Below are 15,277 nucleotides of genomic sequence, written 5' to 3'. Positions count from 1 at the left end.
GAGCATCCAAGCAGTGAAGCTATAATTTTAGCTATTTAACACCACTAAAACTTACTTTATTTATTTTACCTACATTCATGCTGCAGCAGTGGATTTATTTTAGCTTTCAATACAATAAAATAATATAAACATCACAATAAAATAATATAACCACTATAATAAAATAATATATCCTACTACCAAAAAAACCAACCACAAACACCTCTACTATCAGACATGGAAACAGATAAGGAGAGAGCCTTAAAAGAGGTTGCCGAGGCCACGGTGAAAGACAAGGAGAAAGCTGTGGAGAATGCTGAGGAACGGATAAGGGCAGCTAAGAGGGCCTAAGCACTTGCAGAGCAAAGAGTAGAGGAGTTGGAGGTCAAACTAGGAGGAATGGAGCTCAAACTGGCCGAAGCTGAGAGTTTGAACTAGACAAGTGCTAAGTTGATTGCCGAGCTGAAAGCGGCCTTGGAGTCCCGTGAGGACATGGTACAACATAGGATTTGTGGACGACGCCATGAACTTAGTTGAGCCAATCATATACCAATCTCGGCAATATGGGTTTGATAAGGGGTGGATGGCGGCCTTGCAAGTTATGGGAGTACCTGATGATTCCCCTCTCAAAAACCCTGATCAAATACCCTACCCAAATCTTGCTCCCTCGGTTTAAAATCCCACTGGTGCTGAGGAAGAAGATACTCCAAGTATGAGGGAGTTGGTGCAAGAGATTGACTTCCATTCGGAGTTAATCGATCTTGAAATTACCAACAACCCCAATGCTGTGCAGAACTTAGCTCAACCTCAGGTTTTGGACTTTACTTCCCAACCAGTCGTGGACACGACTCCAATTTAGCTGGATCAACCTTAGAACCTTGCTACTTGAAGAAGAAATCTTTTAACTTTGCTATTTTTCTCCTTTTTTTTTAAATTTTTATTTGCTTTACTTAGTTTGCTTATGGTCATCGGGATGTGGTGACAAGACATATTTATTTTGGTTTTATAACCATCATATTTGTGAACAATTCTTATTGCTATTATTTCTTGTTGGAGTTAAATTATTTTTGCCATGTTTTTGTTTTGTTTATTTGTATATGTCATGTTACCGAACCAAGCTTCTGTCTTTAACTACTTTAAGAAATAAGGTTTTCACTTGGTCGGTGATTGGGATCTAACCGAACTGGGTTTCTGTCCCTGATTGATTCGAGAAGGTTTTCATCTAGTCGGTGACCGAGAACTGGGTTTCTGTCCTTGACTAATTTGAGAAGGTTTTCGCCTAGTCAATGACCGGGATCGAATTGAACCGGGTTTCTATCCCTAGCTAATTTGAGAAGGTTTTCGCCTAGTCGGTGATGGGGATCGAACTGAACTGGGTTTCTGTCCTTAGCTAATTCACAACTTAATAACAACAAAGCCAAGAATTCAAATAAAACTAAGCACATAAACATTGTTCACATATTAAATTACATACAACTCAAGCTACTACATGCCTACGGTTAGTGGTAAAACTTTTTCAAATTGTGAGCATTCTATGGCTGGGGAAGTGGTCTCTCATTCATGTCTTCTAGATAGTATGCTCCTGCTCCAGCAATGGTAGTAATTCTTTACGGCCCTTCCCAGTTCGAGGCGAAATTCCCTGCGTTGACATCTCATGTGTTCCCCACTGCTTTTCGTAGTATTAGGTCTCCAGCACTAAACTCCCTTCTCCTTATGTCCCTGTTGTATCGCTGTGCAAGTTTCTGCTAATTATCTTCTAATCGTATGGTCGCAGCTTCCCAGCATTCCTCTAATGAGTCCAGTTGCTTCACCATTAATTCTTCATTCTCAACTAAGCTAAATCCTGAAACACGAGTGATACATAGACTTATTTCTGCGGGTATGATAGCCTTTGCCCCATATGTTAAGGAATATGGGGTTTCCCCCGTGGACCTTCTCGAGGTTGTTCGATACGCCCACAAGACGTTTGGTAACTCCTCGGTCCACCTGCCTTTGGTTACTTCTAGCCTCTTCTTTAGTCCACTAATGATTACTTTGTTGGTGGCTTCGACCTGACCATTACTCTGTGGGTAAGTCGGGGTTGAGTATTTGTTCTTGATGTCGAGATCGCTACAAAACTTGTGGAAGGCTATTCTATCAAACTACAACCCATTGTTAGATACCAGGGACTTCGGTACTCCAAAGCTGGTCACTATGTTCTTCCACACAAATTTTTTGACGTCTACATCCTGAATGTTGGCCAATGCTTTAGCTTCTATCCATTTGGTAAAATAATCCACAGCCACTAAAACGAATCTTCGGTTTCCTGTGGCTCGCGGGAACGGGCCGATGATGTCCAGTCCCCACTATGAGAAAGGCCATGGACTGTTGATGAGATTCAAACTTCCTGCCGGTTGGTGTATCAATGGGGCATAAATCTGACACTGCTCACAATTCTGGACATGGTCTACGGCATCTTTCTGCATCTGGGGTCACAAAACCCTTGGGTCATTGCTTAGTGGGCTAATGAATGTCCCTCGACATGACTCCCACATATCCCTTCATGGAGCTCGATCAAGAGCTCGTCAACTTTATTGGGATGCAGGCATTGTAAGTAAGGCCCCCTAAAAGATCTTCGGTATAACTTGCGATCCTCAAACAACCAAAATCGTGGAGCCATTCTGCATAACCTATCAACTTCCTTTTCATTGTTCGGTATGTGGTCCTCAGCCAAAAAGTCAATGATCGGATCCATCCAACACGGCTCAAACACCCTGAAATTTGAGACATTCACTCTTACATCTATACTGGGTTCTTTTACAACCTCCACTTTAATCAAACAGGCACCTCCTTGGTTAATGACGATGCCAGCGTGGCCAAAGAATCTCCATGCCTATTCAGTCCCCAAGCAATTTGAATTACATTCACCTCCTAGAACTGGCTCATGGTTCGTTTTACCAACTGCAAGTATTCGATCATTCGGGGATCTTTGGCCTCAAAGCTACCTTCCACCTAGTTAATGACCAGCCATAAATCTGAGTATATTTCTACTTCCCGTGCCCCTAGGTCAAGAACATCTTTCGTTCTAGCGAGTAAGGCTTCATACTCGGCTTCGTTGTTAGATGCTTTAAAACCAAATTTGAAAGAATACTCCACCCATATTCCTTTTGGTGTGATTATAACAATCCTAGCCCCCATTCCCATGGCATTGGAAGCACCGTCCACAAATACTTTCCAAGGCCGAACGTCCACATGGCATACAATCCCCACTTCTCTTCTCGTGGTGAATTCTGTGAGGAAGTCTATGAGAACTTGGCCTTTGATCGAACTTTTGGGCCTATACCATATATCAAACAACCCAAGCCTAGTCCCCCACTTGGCTATCCGACCCGTGAAGTCAGATCTCTTTAAATAAGACTGCAATGGATACTCGGTCAATACGTAAATGGTGTGGGCCTGAAAGTAATGAGGCATCTTTCTAGTGGCAAGCACCAAAGCCAATGCTAATTTCTCTATGGGGTAAATACCTTGTCTCCGTCTCAACCAAGGTCTTACTAATATAATAAATCGGATGTTGTATGCCTTGGTCTCTCAACAATATGGCACTTACAACATGCTCGGATGCTGATAGATACATGAATAAATCCTCGCCAATCTCTGGGGTTGACAATATGGGTGCTCGTACCAAATATTTCTTCAAATCCTGGAAAGCCTCTTCACACTCCTCAGTCCACTAGAAACCCTTCTATTTCTTCAACAGCTGATAGAATGGGCGGCACCGATCAGCAAACTTTGAAACGAATCGGTTCAGTGCGGCCAACATGCCGGTCAAGACTTGTACTTATTTTAGGTTAATCGGCGACTTAAGGTGCTCTATTGCACTAATCTAGTCAGGATTCACTTCTATCCCTCAGTCAGTAATCATGTACCCCAAGAATTTTCTAGCCCCACACCAAAGACACATTTGTCAGCATTAAGATGCAATTGCTCTTGCTCTTCTTTGTTTTCCACTACCATATCGTCAATGTATACCTCGACAATACGACCGATCTTCTCCCTAAACATTCTAGTCATTATCCTTTGATAGGTGGCCCCTGCATTCTTTAGACCAAACGACATTACCGTGTAGTGATAATTAGCCTCGAGAGAGATAAATGACGTCTTTTCTTGGTCTTCGGTAGCCAAAGCAATCTGATGGTAACCCTGAAAGGCATTTAGGAAACTCATTCTTAGGTGTCCGTATGTTGCATCTACCAGTTGATCAATCTTTGGTACAGGAAATGGATCTTTCGGGCATGCTCGGTTAAGATCAGTAAGTCCACACACACCCTTTATTTATCGTTCTTCTTTTTCACGATCACTGTATTCGCCAACCGTTGGGTTCTAAGACTTTAGGTTTAAATGTATTAGAACTTCATTTTGTAATGTTGGCAAACCATGATCAAAATGTTTAGTCTTGTTTTAGACTTGCTCAAAGTATGTTTACGTGTAAAGTTGGAATCGAGTGTACAGCAGGATTTATTGTGTAAATCTGCTTGACTCGATCGATCGAGAAGCAGACTCAATCGATTGAAGCTTGTGCAGATTTTTTTTCTATAGAATTTTCCAACTCAGCCCAAGCCCGTTTGACGTGTAGGGTTTTATGTTTTGCCTTAAGTATAAAAGGAAAAACCCTAGCCACATTTTAAAGTTGTTGTTTATGCTGTGTGTATGAATCTCTTGTGAGTTCTAGAGGTGTTTGCCTTTATACATACTTAGGGTTTCCAATCTCAAGATTGATGTCGAGAGCTTAGTGATCGTTTCAACTGCTGCATAAAGAGCTTAAAGAAAACACAAATGGCAGTACTTGTGGTTGCTGTGAATCCAAGAAAGAAGTAGTCCATGGACTCGGAGCTGTCACGTGGTCGTGGTAGTAAGTTTCCTACTTGAGGTAGCAATAGGATGTTAGTGGTCTAAGTCGCTATTGTGTAAACTTCAATTCTTTCATAGTAGATCTGTTTTACCTTGAGGTTAGCTAATTAAATCCTCCTCAGGTTTTTTATAGATTTGGTTTTCTTAGGTTATCATATCGTTATGTTATTTATTTTCCGTACTTTACAATGATATAATATATTTGTGTTAACCTAAATTTGAATAATTTGACTAAGTAACCACTTGGCTAATTAACTAGATTAATCTTGTTGTGTTTTAAGGGGTCTAAAAATGTACACCAACTATTTTGGGAAGAAAACATTCTTTATCTCCCCCGGCTCTTTGAGCCTTTTCACCTCTTGCTTAACAGACTCTACGTGCTCTTTAGCCAACCTCCTTGGGTTTTGTTTCTTTGGGGGGGGGGGGGGTATGAAGGGTCCACATTAAGTCGGTGAACTATGAACTCCAGATCTACCCCGGACACCTCATACGAACTCCAAGCAAAAACATCCACATTTTGCACCAACAATAGTAACATTTCTACCTTATCCTTATTCGGCATACTTGCTCCTATTTGGAAACTCCTATTCTCATTCGGTGATATGCTTACTTTAATCAACTCATCGGCACAACTAGCCCCCTTTTCCCCTAGGGGCTCCTGTAATTGCTATAAAGGAACCTCCTCCGTAGACTCTTTCTATTTTATCTCTCGGTTAACAACAGCCACCAAGCACTACCTTGCCACTTGTTGATTTTCCCTTACCGTTGTGATACCATGCTCAATGTGGAATTTGAGTTTGACATGCAACGTGGAAGGGACTGCTCCCATTGCATAAATCCACGACCTACCAAGTATGGTTGTATACGGGGAAAATGAATTAACCACTATGAACATCACCATCACCTCCTTCCCTTCCATATTTACAAGGAGCAAATCTACCCTTTAGGGACTACCATCTAGCCATCAAATCCAATGAAAGGTGTATCATACTTAGACAAGTATTTGTTCTTCAGGCCAAGCCCCCTAAATAGGTCGGGATAAATGATTTTGGCTTCACTACCTTGGTCTACCAATACTCTCTTCACTATAAAGCCATTTATCTGGGCCGTAACTACCAGCGCATCATCATGAGGCTGGGTCGTTCCTTCCAAATCCTCATCATTGAAAGCAATGGATTCCCGGGCATATTTCACCCTCTTCCCCGATGGTTGTTCTTCTCGACAATTCTCCACCGGTACCATAGTTAGCACCCCATTTCTTCGGGTCACCAGGTACCCCTTGAAGTAGCATGTATAACCTCTATTACACCCAACGGGGGTGGGAGAGGGCTCCCCCAAGGTCTTGCATTTTGTCCGGTCTCTTGACCCCTAGGCTCCAAAACAAACTCCTTCAAATGCCCTGACCCTCACCAATTGCTCCAAGTGCTCCTTCAGAACCCTATATTGTTCGGTGTTATGCCCTTTATCTTGATGATAAGTGCAATACATATTCTGATTTCTTCTTGATGGGTCACCCCCCCATCTTGCTCAGCCACCGGAAGTACAGCTTGTTTTTAATTCGGTCCAGAATTTTATGTACGGGCTCCTTGAACGTCACGTTTACTTCTCCTACCCGAGTGCCAGGTTCTTGGATCCTTAGGTCCCTTCTGGGTTTTGGTTGAAAACCCCCTTACCGAGAATCCTTCGAATACTGAGCCATGACTGGTGCCTTCCCCTTATTCTACTGCCGATCATCTTCTAATCTCTTGTACTCTTTGATATGCCTCATAAGCTGCATCATATCCTCTGGAAGTCTCCTTGTCAGCTACTCTTGCAATTCAAAGTCCTCAGGCAATCCCAGCCAAAATGTGCTTGCTGCGATTTTTTCATTACCTTCGTCGATCTTGTTGTACAGTTCCCAGTACCTATTAGTGACTTCGAAGGGTTTCCCCGACTCCAATCTTCATAGACAACAATGTGTCCACTGGTTGTGGTACTCGGCTATAGGTCATAAATTGGACCCTGAACTCTTGAATCAACTCTCTAAAACTATGAATCGAGCCCTTCCTTAACCCGTTAAACTACCTCAAAGTAGTGGGCCCGAGACTAGAAAGGAATACCCTACACATCAACGCATCATTATGATTATGCAGAGACATCATTTGGATGTAGTGACTTACATGTTCTACCAAGTCTGTCTACCAGGTCTGTCTTCCCGTTATAACACCTTTGTTAAGTTATGATTTATCTCATAACATTAGTGTTGGCTTATTCCATGACAAAAAGTGTTGTAATTGCATAAATTTGTTTCCTTGTATTTTTGTGGGATTTTATTATATTGGGTTTAATATTAAGTTGGTGAAGAATCGAGCATGAATTGAAGAACAAGTGGATTTTGCGAGAAACTCGTGAGAAGCTAACCCGCAAAAGAGTCATATGAAAAGCACATGACTGGAAGCTAAAGAGTTGTGCCAGGTTGTCAGTTTTGCGAGTGTCTCACGGGTAAGACCTTTCTACGAGGTAGTCGCAAAACATTCTGTCTGGAGGATTTTTAAGTGTGACTTTCTTATCCTTTACCCATACTATATATACCCTCATTACCCACAGAAATTGTAAGGAGGTTATTCACAGAGAAAAACCCTAGATAGGATTTCTACAACACACACCCATCTTTTTGATAGAGAGCTACTCATCCTTAGTGAGAAATCATTCTAGCTTCTTCTCTTTCCCTCTCCCATTGTCATACATTGAGAGGAGATTTGTACCCAAACACAACCCACACCTTTTCAGATTGTAGAGTGTGTTTTGGAGCTTGGGAAGCTTTGGAAATTTGCCAAAAGAAGCCGGTGAGGCTTAGTGGATGCAATCGGTCATATTGCGGGATCCGAAGAGCTAGAGAAAACAAGGATTGGCGAAGTCAGTTGGTAGCAAGAGCTTGGAGGGCTCAAGTACATTGGGTAGACTAGGCTTGGAGGGTCTTTTGTTATTTGTGTACTCCAACTTTATTCTCTAGCAGATCGATTTACCACTTGGAAGGTGGCAGAGAGGTTTTTCGCCGAGTTCTTCAATTTCCTCTTCGATAACACGTCTTGGTGTTATCTTGTGTTTGCATTCTTCTTCCTTACTCTTTTAGCTTTCATTTTATTGCTGTGATTTGATGAATATAGCTTAGAGTAGTTATATTGTATATCTGCTCGTATTTACTCTATTCTATACTTAGTTTAAGTTAGAGTAAAATCAACCGAGCCATAATTTTTATTTTGGGGGTCTAAACAGCTTTTTTGTTTTCACACAAATTCAAGCTTTCAGTCGGTATCAGAGCGGGTACACTTGTTTTGGTTTCATTACCTAAGTGTGATCCTTGACCCCTTGTGTGTTTTGCCATGGATAGTGCTTTGTATGCTTCTATAGATGTTTTGCATAATGTTGAGTGTAACATGCCATGTGTTTGTGAAAATGCCTCTATGAGTGTTTATTCTCATGATTGTGATGCCATGTTACATGAATCTTTAGGTGTTGTTGATCTTCCTTACATCAAACTCTTGAAGAAAGGAGCTAAGAAGTTTCATAAGAACTTGAGCAAGTTTCGTTGTGAAAAGGATTATTTGATTGCTAAGCTCAATGAATCCAATAAATTGGTTGAAAAGTATAAGAAGCTTGCTGAAAATTCTCTTGAAAAGCTGAAAGAGTTTGAATGTGGACTTGGATGCTAAACTTGTTTTGTCTAACAAACTTGTTGATGAGCTAAAATGTGAAAATGAATCTCTTAAGATGCATGCCAAGTGTTTGATTGCTGAACCTATTGTTAAAAATGATGAAAATATTTGTTGCAATCATGTTATGGTACCTGATTTTGTGCCTATTGTGTGTTCTACCTCTAAGGACAAATTGGTGTACATTCCTTCACACAAAAAAAATCAAAAAGTAGAGAGAAAGGATCTTAAGCCTAAGCCTCTATTTAGGTCTCAACCTAAGGCTTTGGATGGATCTAAGTTTGTTTCAACTTGTCACCATTGTGGTGTGATTGGTCACATAAGACCTCAATATCTTAAGTTGAAGAAAGAACAAAACCATGTTACTAGATCCCCCTCTAAAAAGCCTAGTGGACCTAAACACATTGTTTGTCACCATTGTGGTGCCTGTAGTCATCTAAGACCTAATTGCTCTAAGTTTCAAGTTGTTAAGAGAATTAAATGAAAAGAGAAACTTGAGTTTTTTGGAAGTTGAGCTTTGCAAGCTAAACCGGATTTGATTGAAAGTGGTAAGTTGTTAAAGCATGTGGTTAATACTCTTACCTCCTTGTTTATGTGCATCTTCAATTCTCATTCTTCCAACCCTCATCTCACTTCTCATGAGACACTCATTCCAAACAATCATTCCATTTGGATGAGGAAGGGTTCCTATGGTTGAGTTTATGCTCTTTTGGTCCTTGATTTAATTCTTTTGATCTTTGTAGGACCCTTCATGCATTAGATTCTTCATTGTCATGCATTTGTGCGTCATGCAACTCTTTATATGCATTGTTTTGTTTTAGTTTTTGATATTAGTTTTATGTTGTTGTTTTGTGTGTGTAAAAATCCAAAACCACATAAAAAATGAAAAATTCAAAAAGTTTGATTGTATATGTTTGAGCACATGTCACATGTAAGTTTGGCCGAGTACCTTCGTACTAACGGCGTAGTGCATTTTCGAGCTTAGCTTGTTATGTATGCACATATATCTTTGTGGGAAAAATCGTAAAATCTATATGTGACTGTTGTAAATCAATCTTCTAGCTTGATGGTCTTGATACATGCATAGACTTGTACCTATATATCTTCCCACACTTTTTATGTTTTTGCTTAAAGAGCTCAACAAATGTAAATCTTAAAATAAAAAGAGATAATGAGTTGTAAAAACTGTCGCACATACTAGTATTTGACTAGGAAAAATGAAAGCGACTTGTATTGAAATGTATGGTGCCCAAAAAGCTAAAGACTTATTCTCAATATTGAATTATCAAAAATTTCAGGCACCGATCTCAAAATGAGATGTATTGTTAAAAAATGATCAAATGTTATGATTTGTAATGAAGCCAAATGAAAAGTTTCAAAGATGTGTAATCATTTTTTGGTGGGAGGTCATATACTCATTTCTATAATTGAGATAGACAATTTGACTTAATACTAGTTATGTATGATTTGATTGAATTGATCATTGAAACTTCACTTTAGACTAAGGTCTATTCCACATTTGATACACACACACAACACGTAAGTTTAATGTTCAATGAATGTCTATTTCATTTGTGTGATTGTACTTGTTCAAATGTGAGATGTGTACCTTGGAGGGCGCGGAGAGGTTTTTTACCGAGTTCTTCGGTTTCCTCTTTGATAACACGTCTTGGTGTTATCTTGTGTTTACATTTTTCTTTCCTACTCTTTTAACTTTCATTTTATTGCTGTGATTTGATGAATATTGCTTAGAGTAGTTATATTGTATATCCACTCGTATTTACTCTATTCTGCACTTAGTTTAAGTTAGAGTAAAATCAACCCAATCGTAATTTTTATTTTGGGGGTCTAAACAGCTCTTGTGTTTTCACAAAAATTCGAGCTTTCAACCTTCACTTATCTCAAGCTATAAATAGGGGAGAAGGAGCAAAGTAGGGGGTTGGCAATTCTAGAGAGAAAACGGAGAGAAAAGAGTAACAATATCAATAGAGAGGGGAGCAATTCTGTGAGGAAAAAGAGAGGAGTTCGCAAAAACAAGAGTGTGCAACTGGGTCTCTGAGCAAAGGACTACTCATAGTAGGAAACCCAAATCCCACAATATAAATAAGTTGTGAGTCCAAGTATAGGTTGAGTCCGTTAAACATATATTAGGTGCGCACAATTGGCGTCGTCTATGGAAATCTCCTACGTAGCTGTGGTTCTGTCGAGACTCACGTAGGGAGAATGTTTGAAGGTCGGTCAGGGAGTTATGTTGAAAGTGGTTTTGGGAGATCTTCTCAGGGATCTACTTGGTGAGAAAGAAGGCAAAAGTGGCATGAAGATAGGGAGCATGAGTAGTAGGAAGAGCAGTCTAGCCTTGGAAAGGGGTCATATTAAACACACCAGACAATATCAAGCACTTCGGGGCGTGAGCACTTTGACCAGAGGGACGAGGAACTTGAACGTTTGCATAGGTTGGTAAGAGATCTGGAGTTGGAAGCAAGAGGTAGGCATCAGAGGAGGGATCACGAGGAGTGTGCAGAACGGTTAGCTAATGTGGGTGGATGCTATGGAGAGGGGTCTCATTAATCCGATTCCTATTGACACCAAGATTGGTCACGGGAGTATGCAAACTGGGACTCGATTTCCTCGGAAGGGTGACGACCCCGAAACGCCACCATGGACGTTATGAGCCACACATTACGTAGAGTTGCTTGGTCACCGTTCTCAGGGGATGGCCTCCATTTAACTCTTATGATGGGAAAATGGATCCAGTAGAGCATGTAAGCCACTATATCCAGATGATGTCATTACACACTCATAATGACGCGCTGATGTGTAAGGTATTCTCTTCGAGTCTCGGGCCAACCGCTTTGAGGTGGTCTAATGGATAAGGAAAGGCTCAATTTATAACTTTGCCGAGCTAATCTAAGAGTTCGGTGTCTAGTTTATAATTGCAGCTTGGTGCCGCAGCTAGTGGACGTGCTGCTATCTATGAAAATGGGGGTCAGGGAAACCCTTTGTAGCTACACTCGTTGGTATTGGGAGCTATACAACAAGATCAGCGGGGGCAATGAAAAAATCGTAGCAAGTACTTTTCGATTGGGATTTCCCGAGGAGTCCGAATTATGAGATTCGTTGACAAAGAGGCCTCCCAAGGATATGAGGCAGTTGATGAGGGTATCAAAGAGTATAAAAGATTGGAGGAAGACCAATAGCAGAACAAAGGTAAGGGTCCGATCACAGGTCAACCTTGGCAAGGGGATTTTCAGTCAAGGCCCCAGAAGGATTTGAGGATTTAGGAGCTGAGCACTCAGGTAGGGGAAGTGAATGTGACATTCAAGGAGCCGATGCACAATATCGTGTATCGAATCAAGAATGAGCCATACTTTCGGTGGCCAAACAAGATGGGGGGTGACCCATCAAAGAGAAATCAGAACCTGTACTGTACTTACCATAGAGATAAGGGGCATACCATTGAGCAATGCATGGTGTTAAAAGATCATTTAGAGCAACTAGTAAAAGTGGGATATTTGAAAGAGTTTGTGGTGGACCCAAGGAATCAGGAGGTAGGGCAGGGAACTCAACCTCGAGGGAATCCTCTCCCACCCTTATTGGGAGTGATAGAGGTCATCCACGCAACTTCAAGGGGTACCTTAGTGTCCAAAAGGAGGTAATGATGACATTTATAGTGGTTGCTTCATTTTCTCTATATACAGCAATCCTTGGAAGGCCATGAATTTATGCAATGGGGTCGATCTCGTCCACTTTCCATGTGAAGGTCAAATTCCACACCAAGCAAGGTATTACTATTGATGTGCAACGAGAATTCACTTAGTCATCTCCCGTCCATATGCGTCGTCCAAAGGATAGGTAAGTCTTTGCTAACTCGTCCGTCTGTCCTTAAGGACAGACGAGCTCACTATCGCCCGTCTCTCCTGGAGGACGGACGAGAGTTTTAGCATTCGTCCGTCCTTTACAGACGGACGAGCTTGCCGCCACCCCCTCGTTCACTAAGGACAAGGGAGGACTTCTCTGCCAAGTGGAAGAACGAACCGTCGCCAGTCAAGGCCAACCGTTGTGAAATACAAACTTCTACATCAGTTACTTCCGAGCCTGTTGGATTCCTCAACTGTAGGAGCGGTTACTAAATAAGTAACCGCTTCCTGCATACTATATAAGCATACGCCAATGAATGAGTAAGGCATTCTGTTCTTGAGAAACTAAGTTTACATTCCTTCATTCAGAGACTAACTTCACCATCGGAGGGTTCTTGGCCGGCTTCCACCGGTCTCCTCTGAGTTTTTACTTGTTTTCTCAGGATTCAGTCGCAAGTTTATCAAGGCCCGGCATTTTCAGTCCACTGATATCCCAGAGTTCATCAGTTGGCGCCGTCTGTGGGAAAATAACGTTTGATTTCCATTGTTGGATTCTGCGATTTCTTTCTTGGACATAAGGGCTGAAATGGTCCGGACAAGGTCAAGGGCTACCAGCCCAGGCCTTCAAGAAAGTAGAGGCGACCGTCAATCGGTGCCTACCGTACAACCGCCTTCTGTCCAACACGTGCAATCCATGGCTGCTACTATGGCAGAGTTGACCCGCCAGAACCAGGAGTTGGTTAGAGAACTTAACATGAGGAGGCAGCATCGGGATGAGAAAGTTGGAAGACAGGTCCAGAGCCAAGATGAGAGGAATGCTGAGTTTGAGAGCCAGTCAAGGGGTACCCCTTCAAGAAAGGTGCCTCACTTGGAAAGGGAGATGGACCAAATGAGAAGAACTATGGATGAGATGAAGGAAAATATGAAGAGGACCAACCCCGTAGAGGACTTGGTTCACAGGACTGACTCCCCGTTTGTGCCTCCTATCAATGCTCACCCTTTGCCACCGAAGTTCAAGATGCCTTCCTTAGATTCGTACGATGGGACGCGAGATCCATTTGACCACATTGCCACCTTCAAAACTACTATGCATCTTCAAGGGGTTCCGGATGAAATAATGTGCAGAGCTTTCCCTACTACCCTTAAAGGACCCGCACGAGTGTGGTTCAGCAAAATACCTCCCAGCACGGTAACGTCCTTCGAAGAATTAAGTAAGTTGTTTGTCAACAACTTCATCGGAGGACAGAGGCACAAGCGTTCCTCGTCTAGTTTGCTGACCATAGAACAAGGGGAGAATGAAAGTTTGCGGTCGTTCATTACGCGGTTCAATAGGGAAGCTTTAGCAGTGGACGAGATGGATGACAAGCTGCTCCTGGCGGCTTTCCACAATGGGGTTCACTCTGATTTGTTCATCCACAAGCTATATGAGCAAGAGCCTCAGACCATGGCCGAACTCGTCCACTCAGCCCAGAATTTTATGAATGCGGAGGATGCTATCATAGCCAAGAAGAGGAAAAGAATTGAGAAAATGGATGCTAACCCCACTCGTCACTCAGAGCAGGGTCCTCGTCTCAAGAAAGGACGAACGGAAGACAAAAAGGATCGTGACAGGAAGGCAGGCCCCTCAGCACGAAGTCAGCAGTATACGCCATTGAACATGCCACTTGATCAAGTCCTAATGCAAATCAAGGATGATCCTTCCTTGAAGTGGCCAGAAAAAATGAAGGGAGATCCGAATAAGCGCAATAGAAACAAGTATTGTCGCTTCCATAGAGACCATGGGCATGATACGGACGAATGTTTTGATCTAAAGCAACAGATTGAGAATCTTATAAGGCAGGGGAAGCTAAGAAGTTTCCTAGGACGAGACCACAAGGACGACAAACTCAAGGGAAAAGCTGAAGAGTCGTCACGGCCACCTCTCGGAGAAATCAGGGTTATCGTCGGAGGGAGCTCAACAGTTCAGTCGTCCAGGTCCAGGAAAACATACCTGAAGGTGGTGCAGAGCGTCCAACTCTCTGGACGACCACCTAGAGATATGGACGAACAGGCAATCACATTCACCGAAGAAGAAGCTGAAAGAATCCACCATCCTCATGACGATGCTATTGTCATAACCTTGCTCATCGCTGACTACACAACCAGAAGGGTACTCGTTGATAATGGAAGTTCGGCAGATATCCTGTATCTTCCAGCTTTTCAGCAGATGAAGTTAGGACGAGACCGTCTTCGTCCGGTGAATTCTCCGTTAGTAGGTTTTGGTGGGATGAGGGTGCAGCCCGTGGGTACTGTTACATTACCAGTGGTAGTAGGGGCATATCCACAACAAGTCACCAAGGACGTGAGTTTCCTGGTAGTAGACTGTTCGTCCTCTTATAATGCCATAATTGGGAGGCCAACTTTGAATAGTTGGAGAGCAGTTACGTCCACCTACCACCTATCAGTCAAGTTCCCAACAGACTATGGAGTAGGACAAGTGCAAGGAGATCAACTGGCAGCGAGAGAGTGTTACTTGGCTATGTTGGCCACGGACGAGCAAGTGCAGACAATGACTATTGAAGAGAAAAGGGTCGTGGTAGAACCTATTGAAGTGCTGGAAGATGTTCCCTTAGACGAAAGGAACCCTGAGAGATGTACCAGGGTGGGGGCAGATCTAGAAAGAGGAGTTAAAGAAAACCTTGTCCAGTTTTTGAGGAAGAACGTAGATGTGTTCGCATGGAGTCATGAGGATATGCCTGGAATAGATCCTAATGTCATCACCCATCGCCTGAACGTATGTCCATCCTCGAAGCCAATACAACAAAAGAAAAGGGTGTTTGCTCCTGAGAGAGAAAATGCTATTAAAGACGAGGTTCAAAA

Source organism: Quercus robur, chromosome 9, assembly GCF_932294415.1.
Source record: "Quercus robur chromosome 9, dhQueRobu3.1, whole genome shotgun sequence".
Classification (NCBI taxonomy): Eukaryota; Viridiplantae; Streptophyta; class Magnoliopsida; order Fagales; family Fagaceae; genus Quercus; species Quercus robur.
The sequence above is the reverse complement of the archived record's forward strand: the minus strand, read 5'-3'. Positions refer to the sequence as shown.